Genomic DNA, 19,678 nt, shown 5'->3' with positions numbered 1-19,678 from the left:
GCTGCAGCGTGTTGCCAGATAACACTGAACATACAGGTAGATGTGACCTGGTGTTAATTGTGATACAGCAGTAGTTGAACAAGCAGAAGCATCTCCATCTCATGGACATATCATGTCCAGCTAATAGTTCCTGGGACACATGCAGAGATGGTGAAAAAGTGGTTTAAACCTTGTATAGCGCATGTTGTATTTGAGAAAGTTATGGGAAGGTTATAGCTTAAATTGGTGCAAGCAGTAGTTTTAGAAACAAAAAAACACTAATGATGGAAATTCAAATTTGGGTCAAATATCAACACACCGACTCCCACTTGTAACTGACAGGAGAAAAACAACTGTTTGAAGAGCTAAGGATTTACATGCGGCAGGCATGTTTTCTGTGTCCAGCCTGAGAAACATTTTTACTTTAGACTTAAGTTGAGAAGGCACGCTTCCATGTAGTCTCCTCATGTTCAAAACTGACGCACTAATTTCTGGCAAGAGTCTTGTTGGAATATGTTGTGTTCTTTCTACTGGGAGCTAAAATAAGTCCATGTAAAACTGCTTCAGAACTTTATGCAGTCAATTTTATTTGTAATCCATGAATAGGGATATATCTGCGGGCGGTACAGATGTCTCACCCAACATGTGGATGCGTAGAGAAAGTATTCGGAGATATAAAATTGTCTTTGCTTGCTATTTATACTCCTCTTTTGACTATGCCATTTTCTATCCTGTGGTCAAGGTGCCTTTATGGGTGAAAGAGTGGGTTTCTCTCTAGACCAAATACTTGCATTTATATTACCCATAAAATGAAGGAGAATGTTGTTCTCCTGACTTAAGTCTTGATTGCACAGAAAACTTCTAGTTCTGAAGATGCTGGAACCCCAGTGTGGAACTTGTTTCTCTAGAAATCAAAATAAAAGCTTATTGGAAGGAACAGCTTGTTTTCACTGAGAGAGAAATTGATTCTTGATTTTGGCCTAATACATTGGCAGATGAGAGAGGCAGGATAACAGCATGAAGTATGACAGGTATGTTATTCATATATGATGCATTGCAGAGAACAAGGCTTTGGAAGGTTTTCTTCTCCCCTTTACAACTTGTGCCTGTTTATTCTGCTCTACTCTAAAGTTAGTAATTATATTGACTAACACGGTGGGTATGTACAAAGAGATCAGGTAGCTTAATTTTCTGGTGTCTGTGGTTAGGAGTTAAAAGCATATTTTGCAACCCCCTGAGAAGTCACTTTGTAATGTAATATTGAAGGAACAGAAGATCAGCAGGTATTTGTGCAACTTATTTTGGTGAAGAATTAGGACAGAGAACTGTCTATGGAACATGTCCTACTGGGTTTAAAATGCAGGATTCACTGAGACAGAAAACATGGGCTGGGTAGAATCCTGAGGGATGATAACTTGGGACTGAGGTAATCAAGTCATACATATTCACCTCCTGCTCCACAGATGATGTTAACACCGTGTGGATTTTACAATGTTAGTAATATTTGTACTAACTTTTCTCATCCAGAACAACCTTTTATTAGCAACAAGCCTAATTCTGCTTGCATCTCTCAAACAATAGTATTGTTAATTTACTGTGAAATATGGAATTATATCTTCTATGCCATGTTTAAGAGTTTTGCTATCTTTTGAGGTAACTCTGCCTCCAACCTAACAAGGTTCGCGTTTGGGGTCAAAATGCAAAATAAAATGCAAAACAAGAGGGACTGAGCACCTAAACTGGAAATGGAAAATGCTGAAGGACTCTGTCCTTCTCTGCAACTAATTCTTCCCACAGCTCTTCTAAATATTTCCTTATTGCAGAAATGAGTTTCAAGATGAAGGTGAGAGACTCCAGTTGTATGGAACAGAGGTTTCTTTGTGATGAAGGTTCTGATTCACTTGAGCCTTGAAATGAAAGATGATGTCCCTTGGTGAAATCTGGCTGATTAGGCAAGGGGATGAGAATTTCTCAAGCATTCGATACTACAAGAGTAATTCAGGTCCTCTAGAATAATGTTGTAATGTACCTTGATAATTGCTAACAGACTTATCTTACACATCATATGAAACATTGAATGTTAACAGCACCACATGGTAGACTTAAATAGATTAATTTTTCACAGAGAAACTTCCTTCTGGCTTGGGAATATGGAAAATAGTTCCTTCTGAATGCAGTTGGTACAAATGTCTGTATCCTGAGTTTTCTTTCTGGAAATGTCTGTGCAGTTGGGAAAGGTCCTTTGCAATGGGAAACGTGGCTCTGCAATGTGGCTGAAATTCTGCATGTCGTTTAAAACTTCTGCAACTTGTGACTTTCATCTAGATGTTGCATATCTTCTTGGGGCGAAGCAAATATGTCCCTTTTGTGCAGAACCATATACCTTTTCTATTAGATTCCATCATATATTGAAAACTTTAGACTTACTTTAGACTAGCAGTCTTGCAAGGAATAGAAACTATCCAAAGGACACAGACTATTCTGGTATAGGTAAAATATGTTGCATTAAAAGTAATTCTGTTATAAAGTGCTCAATCTGTTTTATTGCAAGCTTCATTTGATTATTGTTTAAACCTTAGTATATAGGTTTATATATGTTTTCTGCCCCAATTTTCAGAGAAACAGATGGTATATGTCTGACAATCGATCTGTCCTGAAGTGGCAGAGTAAAACACTTTTATTATAACAAAAATGATTTAGAAAACTCCTGAGCTCACCCTTTTGTGTACAAAATTGACTTTTGGTGCAAAGCAAGTTTTATCGCTGCTTAAACTAGTATTGATCAAACTATCAAAAAGTGTGTTACGGTTTCAGAGCTTGTTCTGGAAGGTACCTACAAGAATAAGGATTTCTGCCTAAATTCTGAAATCAATCCTGATCCTGCAAATATATATTTTTTTTAAAAAAACCTATTTTTAAACTTGGTTACTCTCTTGACCTTTTACAACTTAAAAATATAATTTGAAATAGTGTTGTCCTTTTAAAAAAAATACTGAAAATAACTAATTTAAATGCTAAAAGGCTTTCTGCACACCTCCAGGCTGATTTTAATGTTGCTATTAAAGGTACTGCTTAAAAATCCAGTTATTAAGGAAATCCTTAGGAGTAAATTAAGGGTTTGCTCAACTTAGAGCTTTTAGTAAAATGCTCGTAAAATCTAGATGTAAGCAAACTTCAAGGTATTGTGTATTTTGGAAATGTAATATAACAAAAGAAAAAAAAAATACAATAATCTTGAATATGTCACAGCTTCAGCAAACTGAATTAATCTACCTTCAGGTCACAGAAGAAGAAACACTGTATTCCCATTTCAAGAAATAGTGTTAAAAATAAGATTTTGCATTACTTTTAATGACTTTCCACCTCCACATGCAGATAAACACCCCCAGGACCTTAATTTCCATTCCCCAAATTAATTCATTTGCTGAGGAAACTGAACTACATTGATATTTAGTGAGAGTTTGCACCTTAAGTATGTTCGTTGATGTTGTACAGCTTCTCCAGCTTTCTCCGTCTTACATGGTTTGGAAGTCTATCCCCTGCATAAATGTGATGGTGGAAACACTTTGACACTGAAGAAAAGAAAAACAAAAACCTAAGTAGAATAGTTTGTGACCTCAGACACCTCCCAGTTTACCGCTTGGTCCTGATGAGCATCAGGAGCTGGTGAGCAGAATGGTCCTGGGGCTGTGGGTGGAATCATTGGTTGTTGACACAGGTCCTGACTCTGGATGCACTACCTGTGGCAGTGAAGGCGTTTTGTGATTCCACACTGATTTTACTGGAATCACAGTCAGTTTATGATCAATTAGGCTCACAATCTGGCACAAAAGTAGTAAATGAGGAAAATACATAATGTATAGATCTATATCTTGTCTGGAAAACCTTGAGGCAGCTTACTTTTTTTTTTTTTCTAGTATGATGGAAGTGGTTAAATCATTACATGTGAGAAACTAAAGCTCTGGCTTTTTTGAGTGAGAAATCTCACTGCTGAGAAGTATATATGGTTTTAGGAGAGATTTGGAGGGCTTTTAGGCTTGGATCTCAGAGGTAAGCTCTGGGAAGGCTGATTTCCAACAGAAAAAGTGGGTCAGGGAAGGAGAGGTATTAATTACAGTGAAAATCTCTGGAGAACAATTCTCCAAGTTTAGGCATATCAAGATAAAAAGAAATGAACTTAAATTATTTTGATTTACACTAATTCAGGTTGCAATGTTGATTATTTTTTAATATTAATATTTTTAGGCAACTTGAATAAAGAGTGATTTGAACTCAAAGAGCCTTGCTGTCAGGATTCGTTCTGAATGACACATGGTTCACACAGTGCTACTATTGGTATAGTGAGAGGAAAGGTGTATCTCTAACCTGTTGTACCTTCTTTGGTGTCTATCAAAGTACTCTACAAATGTTTCTATTTAAATGACTATTTTCTACACATAAATGTTGTTAAACTTTGCTATGTTCTTCATTAAAATACCTATTTCCTATGGTATTTATTGCCAGTGTGTAAGTGTCTATGTAAATAAAAAGGCACCTAAATGAGTGAGTGGATATGTAACGTTTTTTTTTTGGTCCAGTTTCTTCTCTTTCTGCAATAGTTGCTTCTCTGTCATGTTTGCAAGGCGGGTGGGCTGGAAATCAACAGAAACCAGTTAAAATTAGCCTGTCTTAATTGTGGAATTAAAATGTGAATCTGTGCTTCACACACACAAACAGCAGTTGCACTGATGCTGCTTCTGAAATAGGGACCCTGTCTGATGGACACTTTGTTGTGTTCTTCCATCTGTTTTCAGAATAATGTTTCTTAGGATTAGTAAAATTTCATGATGCAGGAACTGTAGATAATTACTGTATAAATATTGGCATAAATTAACCAGTGCAATTTTAGCACGTGATTAATTGAGTGAGTAAGCTACTAGGATGTATTAATTTTCACAGATGTAGACCTTGAAACAGGAAATAAAATGTATATTATCCAAATAAGATTAGTGGGAGAATTCACATGAGAGAATGTGTAAAAGCAGTGGGAAGCTTATGTAGCCTGCATGAAAATTCCCTTTTATCCCTGAAAGCAAATGGAGGCACCCAGTGTCTGACATTTGAAGGGAGAAGTTAGAGAATTATGCCAAATAGTGCCAGATGGAGATCTGCCCCAGATTTAAGTTCAAGGAAGAAATAATTGAACAAAAAAGTGCTTTTTGTTAAGGGGAAAAGTCTGTGGTTAATGTACCAGACACAACTTTCACCCTCATATAAAACTTGATGCAGAAGTCATGGCAAAAGAACCCATGGTAGGTCACTGTGCATGTCACTGTACACAGGGGGGTTGTTCCGCTAAATATACATCCAGATGACCTGAAAACAACACTCTTGTCCATCTATGTATGTCTTTCCAGATAGGTCTGAAAACCCCAGGTTTAGTAAGGGGAATATGCAAATATTTGAGGGGAACAAATGTGCTCTGTTTATTTTCTGTGCTAAATTGAATTTACTGAAGATTTAACAGAGCAGAGCAGCACCTGCTAGTCTAATATTACATTAATATCAGTCATGCAGAGTGGGGCCCCTGCTTAATGACTAGGTTGCTGTTTGCCTGTGCTCGGTAATTGAGATGCAATAGTTTTACTCTGTGCTTTGCTATGGGAGCATTAGGTTTTGTTAATCACTACCTCATTATGTTTGGATTGTTATTCAATAAGCTGCTTGATATAGGGTGTGACTGACAATTGGAAGAAGGAGGTTACCCTGCTAACACATCTGCTCCTGACTTTCAGCTTCTGTAAAATCAACACAAAGAGCAGATATTAACCTCTGCTCTGAGAAGAAAGAATTACAATTTTACTTTGCTGTTATATTGGCTAATAGGAGTACCAGGATGGCATGGCATGGTGTGCAGCAATGTTCTGGGATTTTATTATAACTGTTTATTGAAGTTGGAAGAGAAACACTCATGATGATGGGGGTTTGGTTTTTTTTTGGTGTGTGTGTTTGTTTTTTTTTTTCACTGAAGGGGATGGATGAGAAGGGTTACATTCCAAACACTAGATCAGTTTTCTGAGAACTACTTCCTTGACGTGAGACCTCGCTGCACTAATGGGTATTTCCTTAACAGGAAACAACAGTTGGGCAATCTAATCCATGATGGCTGATCCTTTTGCAATACTTTGGTGGGCTGAGATAGGAAAATGTTTGGTACCATGGGGCTGTTTACTCCAGCATTGTATCCTAAATCTTTGTTTGGAAGAACACTTTTTTGAGATTAAGTGACTGTCTAGTTAGGCTTTTGCAGGGCTTGTCAGTTGTTTTTCTGCTTCTAACTCTTAAGTGCTGGGGCATGTGATAGTACAAGGAGGCTATTGAACGTTACGAGTTTTCAATCAATTCTTTTAAAGATTGTACTCTATTGTTCGATAGCAATAAAGTTACCTCCTGTTTCAGTGGATATGGTCATCTAAGTAAGCAGTAGGCTGTTCCAGACTGATGAAATAATAATTCACGTCATTTTTAAGTATTATGATTTTATTGTCTTGTAGCTTCCTTGTTCATCAAAAGGTTCAAATGCAATGAGAGCTGTAACATTTCTTCCTGCAGTGCATTAAGGATAGAATTTGCTCTATTGAAGTCATTGCTACTCAGCCAACATTAGAAATGATTACAGATTAAAATGATTTGTTTCCAAACTCTGATTTAAACTACTTAAACCTGAATTTCTGAAGTGTCAGTTAATAGGAAGAAGTTAACATCTTGTAGTCCTTTAAAGAGCACATACAACTCTGTGTATTTTATTCCTGGATATATGTTCTTACGCAAACTCCATAGAAATTAAATTCTAGCTCTGCAGCAGGGATGTTGTATATTTTAATTCATATTTGAGAGAAATAGCTGCATAGCACTCATTAAATGATAGATCAGACTGTTCCCATTAGAAAGGTTTAGCCGTCTCATTGGGAGCAACAAGCCATGGAAATTCAGAGGGTAAAAATTATCCTTGTTTGTGAACAGCACCAGTACTGACAGACATGGGAAGATACTTGAAGTCAGCTGTGCAGGGAAGGTTGTTCCTCAAGAGTAGTTGCTGTTGTGGCAAGTCAACACATTGAAATGTTTGCAAAGTGGCAGAGAAGGGGAATGAGCGAAGAAGGAAGAACAATCCAAACTATTTATTTACAGATAATGGGAATAATTTATTTTCTATATAGTCTGTTTAAATTTTCATTAAACTTGAGTCCTTTCTCTCAGGTCTGGATTACTATGTACTTAAGGACAGCTCTGCTGCGAGGAAGGGAATCTCATTTCTATGGAAATTAAAACCAGATCTCCTATCCAGGATTAAATAGAAATGCATCTTTGTTTCAAAGACTGCTACAGAAATTATCTTCATTTAAGGCTATATTTCCAACTTTTTATGTTAATTACATTTTGGGTGATGACACTATGAAAGTGAATTGTGTTTTGAAAAAAGATTGCTATAATGTTGTGAGCACATGCCTACATAAAATGAGCAAATGTCCGATGGCTGGATGTGTGTGCTAAACAGCCAATATCGGTGCCTATGCTGTGGAACTTGTAGAAAATCACCAGGCAAATTCATTTTATCCCTAATCCTGTGGCACATTGTGTGCGTCCTGGTGTCCCACAGAACAGTTTGTGCTGTGGCCCTGTGGAGTCTCAGCCGTGGATTTGCGTTGGGATGGAACACAAGGCTTAGCACGGGGTCTTTCTCATGTGAAGAGCATTATGTTTACAATACAGCCTCAGTTACTCATTATGTTGTTGGCTGATCAGACGTGGGTCTGGATACACTGGTGTAAACAGGTGCTGTGCACTTGTATCTGCTCTTGCAAGCAAAGTGCCAAAGTTTGGCCTGTTTTCCTCTGTGCCAACCTGAACAGCTGAGCTGGCGATGTGGATAACAACCTGCATCAGGCTCAAAGCAAGTAGGGAGGAGAATGCAATTCCTTCTCTTCACTGTCCCAGGGACAGCAAGTGCAGCAAACCCACAAAATACAGACAGAAAGGAGGACAGATGGTAAAATCCAGTCTTGGTTTCTTCCTCTACTTCTCCATTTAGGATCAATCAGGGTAGCAACATCAACTCCCCTGACTCAGCTGGGCTGCTCTCTTCAGCCAGATGGAATTAATGGCACAGGAAGGTAACGAGGAGAATGCAAACCCCAGACTGCCACCATTTCCATGCCACCTGGGCTGGAAAAGTGGCACCGTCTACTGTAACCTTAATGTTGACTCCAGACTTGCAGACTGCAGCAGTTCCAGGTTCAGACAGGGCTGTTAATTTGCTGTCCTGGCTGCTTGTGCTGTTCACCTTGGCCAAAAGAGCTTGGGCTGTGAACATGCTCTTGGCAAAAAGCCTGTCTGGAAACAGTGCAGTTAATTAGACCGGCGCCTGGTTTGTAATCTGGGGATGAGCTTGTCTGCAGGGGAGGCACAGTTCTTGATCTGCTGATGGTGTGGAGCATCATATGGAGTTTCTGCTGTTTGCTGTCATTTCTGATCACTTACTGTTCTCTAGAGCTCCAGTGATTAGAAGAGTCTTACACAAATATAGGTGGGTGAGAGGGGTTGAGCAGAATGAAGGGTTGAAGGAAGAGATGGGACAGCATGAGTGTGCGTGATTATATGCAGCCAGAGTGTGCGTGATTATATGCAGCCATGTGAGCAGGTGTGTTTTGGAGCTTGGATATAATCTCAAGACCTTACTTTTCTCACACTTCAGGTTTTATTAACTAGATTCTGCTAATTTTGTCCTCACCCTTGTACTTGCAATACTACTGTATGAGTAAAGGAGGCAAGATCTAGCTGTTGATGGTTTATAGTGATTGACTTAAAGCACTGTTATCTTAGAAAACAGCCTTTCTGTTTCCTTCAATTGCTGTAAATAGCTTTCTCTTAAAGCCACTGTATTTTCTGAGAAGGCTAAGATGGTACTCCAGGAGATCATAACAAAAAGATTTTTAGAATTGAACCCTTCAAAAATTGTGTGTTTTTCCTAAATATTTCCTTATGTTTATTTCTGTGCTAGTTTACGCTGTTAAATAAATTGTTGTTGTAACTTTTGTACGTATTCATTGTCAAAGTCAATAGTGCTTTAACAATAAAGCAGAACTGGCTCTTCCCCAGTTTCTTCTAAAAGCTGCAGTCTGTTCTGCAAAACCAATGAATAGATACAGATTAATGGCAGATGCCTGAAATAGTCCTGTTTTTCAAAATTGATAGAAATTTTAATTAAACACTCTGAAAATTGCTGGACAGAGCACACAGGTAGAGGCATGCTACTGGCACCTGATTCCAAAGTAGAGTTTTGAGGTTGTGATTAAAGACATTGATGTTGAATAGCTGTCCAGTGGCCTTTCTGCTTAACTTCCTGATGCTATATACTGAGAAATTGGCAGTGATGGTCAGAGCAAGGATTCCTTTATGACAGGCTTTAGATAAAAAACTAGTTACTCCATTATCATCTGTTTGTAACTCCTTTCCAAGACTAAATTTTTTATCAAGATTTATTGTTGCTGCCTCAAATGGAAGCAGTTGTTTGGTTATAAAAACCTATTCCTATCTTTAGGCAGCTGCTGAGGATTTAGTAAATGCATGTGGCAGGACATTCATGTGTTTAGTGGGAGTGTTCTTAGAAGAGTTAGAAAATGAGTTTTGTGTTCCTCTCTCTGCTCAAGTATATTTACAAAAGTCTCCTTGAACAGAGGTGTTTTTAAATGTTGACCTTGTGAAATAGTTTTCTATTTCAAATGACCTTTCTCTGGCAAGTATGGCAAGAGAGAGAGGAAGAAAATTTATGGGGCATAGGGAACATTAAAAATAATTTCAGTTTTCAGCTCAGTCTTTGAGTTTTACTATATGGACTTTTCCCAGTAAAATGTAGGGGCTTATTTGAAATATTTTTGCTCTGGAAGACAAATGATTCCTGATCAGCTTTATCCCTGAGTATGACTTATTTTCATAAACAAATTTGTTGACTTATTTAATTGGTCTGGTTGAATCAATTAAGTGAAATTAAAAAGAAAAAAAATGCTGATCGGGTGGAAAATCCAATATGGAACTTGACTTACTCTTCTGCTAGGGATAAAAATAAACTGTGTAAATCATACCATAAGTGGTGAGAACTTCAGGAATATTTCAGTTTAGAGCCCTGGTTATTTCTCATCAAATCCAACAGCTGAAACATCTCTACTAATGCTCCTTGAGTATGATGGACTCTGCCATTGAGTTAAAGAAATTTGGATCAATACTTATTTAAATGTCTGTCAGCGGGTGATCCTCTTGTCTCATTTCTGCTGTCATTAAAAAGACACATGTATGTACCTTGTCTTTCTACAGTCTGTCACCTAAAATGTATACTGTAACGTTATAACTTGATTTGTTACCCAGTAGTGTCAACCATTTATTCTAAAAGTGTAGTGTGGGTAACATGTTTGCCTTTGAAGCTGTGCTGAACCGAGGTGCTTGCTTACCATGTTTCTGAGTGTGGCAGTTCTGGCTCTTTTAACAAACAGTTAAATCGTGGTTAACAGAAAAGATTGCATGATCTATTATCTGCTTGCTTACTAACTAATAGCTGTCTTTAGATAAACTGTCTCTGAAATCGGAAATTGGGATTTGGACCGAGCTTTCTTCTTACAGCATTCCTCTGGTTTCAATTTTGGGCCCTACAGGAAGGTTTTATTCTCTCTCTATGATGTTTTTGCTTCATCTGGAGTTTTGAGGTGAAACTCTGCTGTTATAAGAACTCTGCTTTTATAAGAAGAATGCTGGGTTTTACTGCCGGTTGAGAAAACTTGACAGTATAAACACTCATTCTGATGTTGCATAGATGGAAGGGTAACCCCACCTTGGGTTCCCCAAACATGCTTAAAGTTTGAGTCTCTCGGGCTTGGCTACAACTTCAGTGTTATCCTGATTCACCACCTCTGAGAAAAGTTTCCTAAACTTTTCAGTTTTTATCTTGATTCACCTTGTCCCTGAACACTGGGCAGGTTTAATAGTAAACAAAGCAAAGATTTAACAAGACCAGAGGTCGAGTTTTTGTGGGCAAGGTTGGAAACAAAAGATCACCAGTAAACCCAATGCAAAACACAATCCTGGTTTATACTTGACAATATTTCTTCCAGCCTGTTTTTGTATCTCTCATCTAGAATTCTCTGCCACAGCCTCTTCATGAACATTGAGCTCCCAGGTTCACAGATTCATTTTACTTTCCAGAGGACTGAATACCTGTTCTCCTAAACCATCCACACTCATGTTTCAGTGGAGTTGGGGGTGAATACAGATGTAAACACCCTTGATGCCTCAGTGAAAGGGGCATCCTGGGTACCCCACAATAATTCCCCCCATGCCTTGGTTCATCTCTTATTCATACCAGGATGAACTATAAACACTGCTGGTTTTGTTCCCTTGTTGCAAAGTTTCTACAATGCCATCCCTCAGTATGGATCTTTGCACTTAATTGCACTGAAAATAACTTTGAATAAACAAGTCCTCAGTCAAAATAATGAATCAAACTGTGTTATCAGCAGCTTTGGGTTGTGTCCTCCCCCAGCAGAGAAGTTTGACCAAATTTTTACTGACTGTCTACAAGTTTTCCTTTGAATTTTGCTGGTGTCTGACTGACAGTGAGCTATGGGTGAGGTTCTCCAGCAGCTTAAGCTAATCTAAGCTCCAGCTGCTCTGTTCCTGCTCTAGGTCAAGCTCTCGGTGTACTGAGCTCTGCCCTGCTGTGTTCTGGCACTGGTGAGCATGTGGGGAGCTGGTTCAGGGAGTTGAGACAAAAAAATAACCCCGCAAAGGAGAGAGATTAGTGTTTTAGCTAAATCAGCCCTTGACTATCCCATCATCCACACCTTGCCAGTGGGAATATGTGGTTGGGACATAGAGGGAAGGTGGGACCAAACTTGCATTGACTCATGCTGGCTTGGAACAGCATCCTCATAGGGTAAGCATGGAGGTGGGAGGACTCGAACCGTGCAGTAACTGATTAACTGATTGTTTCGAAGGATCACCACTTACACCAGCCAATCCTACAACTTTGCTTTTGCATGACTTGTTGCCAACAGTAGTGTAGCAATAGAAATTGCAAGCTGTTTCTGTCACAAAGCAGCTTCATGTAAGATACTTCTAGGTGGCTTGGAAGCTTAACTCTATGCTACTACAGGCTAAAGATTTGCCTGTTGTAGAAAAATAAAAGCTTATATTATTGTTAGTTCTCTCTTCTCTTGCTCCACTAAATCACATAGCCTGGGACAGCAGGAAAAGCCTTGCTGGTGGAAGAGAGATCAGTCTATGGTAATTTACCCAGCTGATGGGTACTCTGACCTCCCCACACACTTACCCCGTTTACTTTTTAAATGACCAATTTAATCAGGCACATGTACAATACAGAAATGGGCGGATGAATATCTAAATATATGAGAGGGGGAACTTCAGATGTTTTATCTTTCATTAGCTAATAACAGCAGTAATGACCTCAGGAGCACAGGATGTCTTTTGCAAAATTAATAACCACATGAGGGTTAATGGCCCAAGGCGATGAACTCTCTCAGACAATCATTAATCTACCTTGATGATTATCGCTTCATTATTGAACACTGAAACCTCCTTGGTGTACCAGAGAATGCCTGATTTGGGGCCTCTCTACTGATGTTCATAATGTGCCCTCTTAGTTTACTTCTGGGTGTGCAGGAGAACCAGCGTAAAGCTCTGAGATGCAAATGAAGGTAACAAGCATTAGAGGTATGTAACTCATTTGAATACGGTTTTGGAGAACATGTCTCCCAAATGATTATCTGTTTTCTACCTACATATTAAACAGAGCTTTAAGGGGTGTTTTTTGTTCATGTTTTTAAGTAGCTGTAGCCTGGAAAACAATACCATGGCTCATGAAGCAGAGACTATCTGAGGTGGTTATGTGTATAGACTCTTGAATTGTTTGGTCCCTGTATTTAGATAGTGCCCATTAGTGCAGAGCCCTTGTTTTCCTTCCCAGCAATAGCATCCTGCAGCTCAGAGCTGCAAACATTTCCCATTCATTGCTGCTATTGATCTGAATTTAGACCTGTAAACCCGATGTGGAGAAATGGAGGCCGAGATATCTAAAAGAAAACAGTGTGTCAGGGTATTTAACACAACCAGCTCCTGCACTAACAGAAATTTTTATGACAACTTAGTCCCTTCTATTTGGAATAGTCTAGTTTTTTAGAACAAGGCCATTATCTCCAGAAGAGAAGAGCTCTGAAAATATCTTGCTCGCTGTGCAATATAGAAACTTGCACAATCCCCCATATAGCCTTTTTTCCTCCTTGTCAACCTGTGACAGCTGTGCACATTAACCTTCAGAACCCTTTTTTCTTTTTTGCTGCTTTATCATCTCTGCTGCCAGGATTAGTTTTAGTTGGACAGTGATTAATATAGAAAGGGTGCTGCATAACCAGCTCAAATTTGGATAGGTAATTAGGACCTCTAGCTACTAGCTCCCAGTTAGGAACAGCTGCAGTTCATTTGGATTTCATAGCAGCACAGCCCTGTTACAGAACAGATAGACCTGGAATGTATTTTTGAGATTTCTCTGCTATAGTGGGCTAGAAAATATAAACTCTTTATGCTGCTTTTGCCTTTTTTCTCCCCCCACCACGTTGTGGAATGTGGGAAGTGTAGCTAAGTATTATTGATGTAAGAAACTGTAATGATCAACCATATGATTGAAGATGGTTAATTAGAGATGGGAGAGCTCTGTGAAACTCCTCAGGAGCAGTCTGATACTACACAAGTGTAGCCTGCCAACATTGTGGGAGCTTAGGAAAAAACACTGAAGTGTCTGTATCTTGGATATAAACTGGGGACTGGAAAATTGCAGTTGTGAAAATTCATAAGCTCAGTCTGCGAGGTGTCCTCCCTGCACACTGATAGATGGAGGCAATAGATACCTTCTTACCAAGTCTTCATCCACGCAGTTTGTCCAAGATTTAAAATTATTTCCTAATAATAAGCAAAGTGCACCAGGAACTGCACTAATGACAGCACTAACAGCCATTCCACTTTGTGCATGGCTTTATAGTTCTGACAGTTCTTGTGGTCCTTGTTTTTTAGGGAGGTTGACATATGCTGGCATACTGGACCTCCACAGACTCACCCTATATCGCTATAGGATCTATTGATCATAAGCTTAAAGGGTGGTCAACAGCAAATGTGATGGGAGATTTTCTCCGCTGTACTCTCTAGTGAGTACTTACTCTGTGTTTAGCAATTACAAAATCTCATTCCATTACACTACTAATTTACAGGAGTAAAATTATAAATAAGGTGATTACTGAATGTAATTTATGGTCCTTGTAATTATATAGCTGTCAAAGCAATAGATGCAGTTGAATTGGTTTCTGGGTTTGGTTATGTTATGTTTGTGATGTGGTGGGGTTTTTTTGGTTTTGTTTTTAACAGACTATGTCTTCACTTTTTTCCTGGTCTACTGGGTTTTTTAATTGTATGAAAATATTTTTTTCCCCTTGTAAGATCAAAAACCTTCAATCTAAGAATATAGTGGTAGCCAGTTATAATTAACTGTGGAACTGATGGGCTTGAGACACTCTCAGGTAAATGAAAAAGGTTTAAAAAATATTTAAGTGCTAATTTCTGCTTGAAATAAAAATAGATTTGAAAAGCACTTCATAAGTAATTATGTAATTAACCAAGTCTTTGGCAATATCGACAAGTATAATTTCATTCTACTGACCACAGTCCTGTGGCTTTATTACAGAAGGTGATCTAGCCTTTTCATGCAGAGAAGAAGCTGAAGTCTGAGATACTTTATTATGAAGCTCGTAATGGCCTTGTTATGTAACAACAGCAATAGGAGAGAAAATACACCTTTCTGAAAGAAAATGGCAGTACGTCTGGGTTGATAACATCTAGTGTGAGGGAGACTGCAGAAAAGGTTTTTCTTGTGCTGTCGGGTCCCACAGATAGAAACTGCTTTCAGTAAGTGAATTGCCCCGTATAAACTGATCCCGAAGGCAGGTCACTGTCTGTGTCAGCATAAAAGCTGGGAAAACCTGAGAGAAGAACAAAAGAAAAAGGCGAGGCTTGAAAAGAAACTGTGGCTCTAATAACATGGAAAGGCTTTGTTACCTTCAGACTGTCCGTTTGATCCAACCCACACAAGGCTTTGCTGCTCCCATGTGGCTTATGAGTATGGGGCAGTTTGTTAATGAGGTAAAAAGAGATTAGATTTCTACATTAGTGCTGCCTCTTACAACAAATCTGTGATTATTTTAAAGGACTGTGGATTTAAGGTTTGAAGGTTGTCTTCCCTTTTGGAAACTGCTTCTACATTACAGTGAATGTGGGGTGCAGACCATGTCCCAAAGCTGTAATTAATGATGGCTCCAGCAGCTACGTGTAATGCTGTATGAATGAGCAGAGATATGTGTCTTAATAGGAAAAATACACTGAGAAATTATTGTGTCTTAGCAAGGTTACCTTTATGCTCTTTGTCAAACTACATCAATAAGTTTAATTTTCTGAAAGGAATTTTGAATCAGAAAGCCATGTTTGCTTTAAGAATCTCTGCTTCTAGTGTAGTCTTCATGTTTTAATATTTTGTTTTAATTCTCATGCATGCTGTGAATATAGTGCTAAAGTTTTGCATTTGCTTTCCTTCTGAGGGGGATGGGGAGGATCCTGTTTGGTGTTGTGCTCATGGATGCACAATGTTTTAGTGCTTTTAGTCTAGTGTAGACAAATGATGAAGGTGGTTGAGTTTTCACAACATTGCCACTGTTGTCCATCCATGCAAGTGTGACTCTTGCTCTAGAGGCAAAAAGTTCATCTTGGTTTTACTAGCACAGTGTTTCTCTAAAGTTTTTCTAGCATGTCAATAATGCAAGGCTGCTTTAACTTCAGGCTAATTGTCAGTGATTGTACCATATGTCGTCTGTCATGAGAGGAAACAAGAACATTTGTCACCTACTCACAAGCTTGTGGCAGTGCCTTGTCTATTTGCCACTTTGTCTGCCATGCCTGTGAAAGTATCAAAAAATAAATGAAGATTTCACCAAAAATATTGATCAGCTACCTCCTTGTGAAAACGTACTTTTGTGTTCATCTCTGAGCATGCTGAAATAGCAGTCTCTAATGTTCAGGATAGAACCCTTGTAGACCTCCATTCCTACCAGTCATGCTCCAGATGCATTTAATCATCTTGTACAAGATTATATGTGCTGGACTCTGATTTATTCATTTGGCTTGGACCAGACTCTGATTTACCTATTTGGCTTGGGTGTTCCTTGATACCTGGGAGATTTTTGCTCCTTTCTGAGCTTTGTCTATGAAATGTACAATAATAGGGCACCCTGGAGTGCAGTGATATGCAGCTGTAAACTGCATAACCAGTGCAGAATTAACAGGGTGAGTATTTTTAAAAAAATACACCACCAAACACAAAAAGCCAGCATAGGGAGGCAGGTGAAGCCTCTTCAGAGCTTGCATCTTGTTTACAGCATGTGTCAATGTTTGGGCTAAATGACCTTGATTCAGTTATCAAAGCTGACACACAGTGTTTGCTTATTAACATCCCACCTCTGACCTAATATGTTTTACCTTCCATCCTACCTGCTTAGAGGGCATTAAATACCGACTTAAGGAAATGCTTTAGTGTGGAGTTTTTAAATTAGTTTCTGAAACAATCAACCTTTTAAGTAAACACTTTCTAGTGTACTTAGCTTCCCTGCCTTCTTCCTGCAGGAGAAAGATCACACTCTGATTCTCATCACTTATTCCCCTTTCCTCTCCCCTTTTCTTACTGCTAATACTACCAACTAGTGATTCAAGTTTTCTTGAGAAAGGCCTTTTGATGTATCACTTTACCTGATGAGAAAGAGGGCAGAAGGTTAAACCAAACAGACTTGTCTGCTTAGTGTGTTCTGCCAGACAAGTGCCATACAAAGGAGTGATCAGAAGTTACTCCTGATTTTCTCATCCCAAAGAGTGGCACAGGGACTGGGAAATGGGGTGAGTTCATCACTTGGTGTCTCTGATGCTCCCTCATCGGAGTAAAGACTCCTCGTCCTCTTCCCCCACACCAGAATGTGCACATTAATCCCCAAGTAAAGGGAAAGAGAATGCATGTAAGAATACATATGTTAATTGCCAAATAAATAGAAGGGAAAGATAATGTGAGTATAAAGTTGTTGGAGCAGCTCTTGGAGACTGCAATATCCGAGCTCTGTGCACAGATCACAGTATATGGACAGCAGCAAGCACATTGGTCTGTCCACCTGCTCCTGAGCTGTGTTATTCTATAGTACATGTTTATGCATGTGGACTTTTGTGTATCTGTTTTTGTTGTTGTTTTGTTTATTTTGCAGGAAATACTGATCCTGCTAAACAAAATCAGATATTCTCTAGTGCAACAGTAAAATTGCGTAAGTGATTCTTTGAAGTGAATAAAAATCTTATGCTGTCATAGGGAAGAAAAATCAATCATATATGCCCGTTTTCCTTAAATGAAACCCAGATTATTGGTGTGAAAAATGACTGAGTCTGTATGTTGGACGAGTTTAGACTGGGAGACCTTTGGCTTAAGAATGTATCACTTATTTAAATGAAAAGTCCCTGACAGGAAAAATTAAATTGTGTGAAATAGTTTGTAGCTATGGAGTAGGACTGCAAGTTATTGGCTGGATGTGTCACACTCACAAAACCACTGAGAAAGCAAGAGGCTCTTTTGGCCTCTGGGGTTTGTGTGGGATTTTTTTCTTTGCCTTGTTTGGTTATTGATTGAAGACTATTATCTTGGATGATGATATCTGGAGTTTCACTGCTTGAATATCTAAAAGACACATTTAAATTACTTTGGGAAAATTACTAAGACAATTATAGGATTATAATGTAAAGTACCATAATTACACTTTAATGCTTCTTATCGATTGTTCAGCTTTGCACTTTGCCATAGCACAAAACAGTGAACCTATGTTTTCTTTGGCCACCCAGAAAGTTAATGGTTTAATATCCATTTTATAAAGATAGTTTTTCAAAACTATGCAAGTGGCAACTTCCGAGATGAAAAATGTTTACTGTATGAATACACACACTTCTATACATATTCATAATGCTTTGGAAGTCACATGTCAGTATCTCTCATCTTTCCAGTTCTGTCTTTCAGCGGTCCAGAGCAGTGCTGCTGCAAGGTGGACAGGTTCCTGTATGTGTGTGAGGAAGGACCAAACTTGCCGAATGGAGAGGGATGAGCTGATGTGGCGGGGTGGGTCCTTTCTGGTTGATTTTTACAGACTGAGAGTAGTGAAGTATCACTTACATCTATTTCAAAGACTCTGGATTGTGTTCTCTCATTATAGTACTGGAGAAAAAGAGCAATGTGTTATCACAGCAAAAATTCCTTAGCATGCCTGTGTTTTCAGTGGCTATTAGCACTGTATCCTCCTTAAACTGCCACTTTAGTGTGTGTGACTCCAAGACACTATGTACTTCTGTGCTAACATGAGGTATAAGCATTGTCCCCCAGTCCCACAGACAGGAACCTTATTCTCTCCAGTTCCTGCTGTTGGCGAGTGTTCAGTTACCTCATTCATATCCCTCAGGTCTCTGGTTGAACCTTCTCTCTTCTTTTGGTACCTCCAACAATTTGATGATGACTAGTGCCAGCTCACAATGTCATAATCTCCATACTGGTATCCTTTCCGCTGCAATCTTCTCTATAGTTTGATAAAGAATTTAGCCAATTTTGATGTTTTTATTTGCAGCGATATGCACAGTGAAAAGTTCTTGCACATCAGTATTTTTCAGCCTTGTTACTTTATGATCATTTTTATCTATGAAATTGTGAGAAATATGAGAAAAATTCCATCAGGCCCCTGATGACAGGCATAAACAAAGTCTGAAGATTTGTATTCACACGCCTTCCCTTCCCTTTATGAACTTGGTTATTTCCTACCAGCTGCCTCTCGGCCTCAGGAGGCTCATATGACATTTGGATTAAGCTCTGCAATAACAATATTGATTGAAGTGTCTTACTGGTCAGAGAGGCAAAGCTGTCCTGTTCTGTAAATAGTGTATCATCGTGTTATTAGTATCTTACATTTTAAACTATTCTGATAGAAAGTGGATTTGTCTTTCACTTGCATATTAGACATGCAGAGCCTTTTCTTTATCTGAGCGCAGGCTGCCAGATGCACTTTGCTCTGTGCCATGTTCACCTTTCCTGTGGAGCTGGCTATGAGCATGCTGCCACCTCTTGGCAGGCCACAGTTTAATTAAAAGTGACAAACAGTACAGGACAAATTGGTATTATTATGTAAATTTCACCTGCATAAAGTTAAGTAAAAAAAAAAAAAAATAGAAATAATTCAACCTGTGTTTTAAAACTAAGAACATTATCTGATTTTCATGTAAGAGATAAGGAGACTGTAAGTGGCGGAGTCATTCTGGCTGAACCTGCTGTTTATCCTTGTACAATTTTTATACTTTTAGAAGAATAAAGGACCTTGACTACACAGTATTAATATTAAAGATGTCTGGGATGTTGCAGCAAATCCCACTGAACATTACTATCTGCACAATTCACTCCCCAGAAAAATATCTTCCTTTGCTTTCAGCAGAAGATATTAGTATACATGGTAGAGGAAAACATAATTAAATCTATTAAGGTGACTTGTTACAGAAC

The 19,678-nt window shown here is 38.7% G+C and overlaps 1 long non-coding RNA gene across 2 annotated transcripts in view; it reads left to right on the top strand.

Moving 5' to 3' along the window:
- Positions 1–19,678, top strand: part of LOC110359337 (uncharacterized) — a 316,154-nt gene that overhangs the window by 67,978 nt on the left and 228,498 nt on the right. The window lies entirely within an intron of this gene.

This window comes from Columba livia, chromosome 18 (genome assembly GCF_036013475.1).
Source record: "Columba livia isolate bColLiv1 breed racing homer chromosome 18, bColLiv1.pat.W.v2, whole genome shotgun sequence".
Classification (NCBI taxonomy): Eukaryota; Metazoa; Chordata; class Aves; order Columbiformes; family Columbidae; genus Columba; species Columba livia.
The sequence above is the reverse complement of the archived record's forward strand: the minus strand, read 5'-3'. Positions and strand labels throughout refer to the sequence as shown.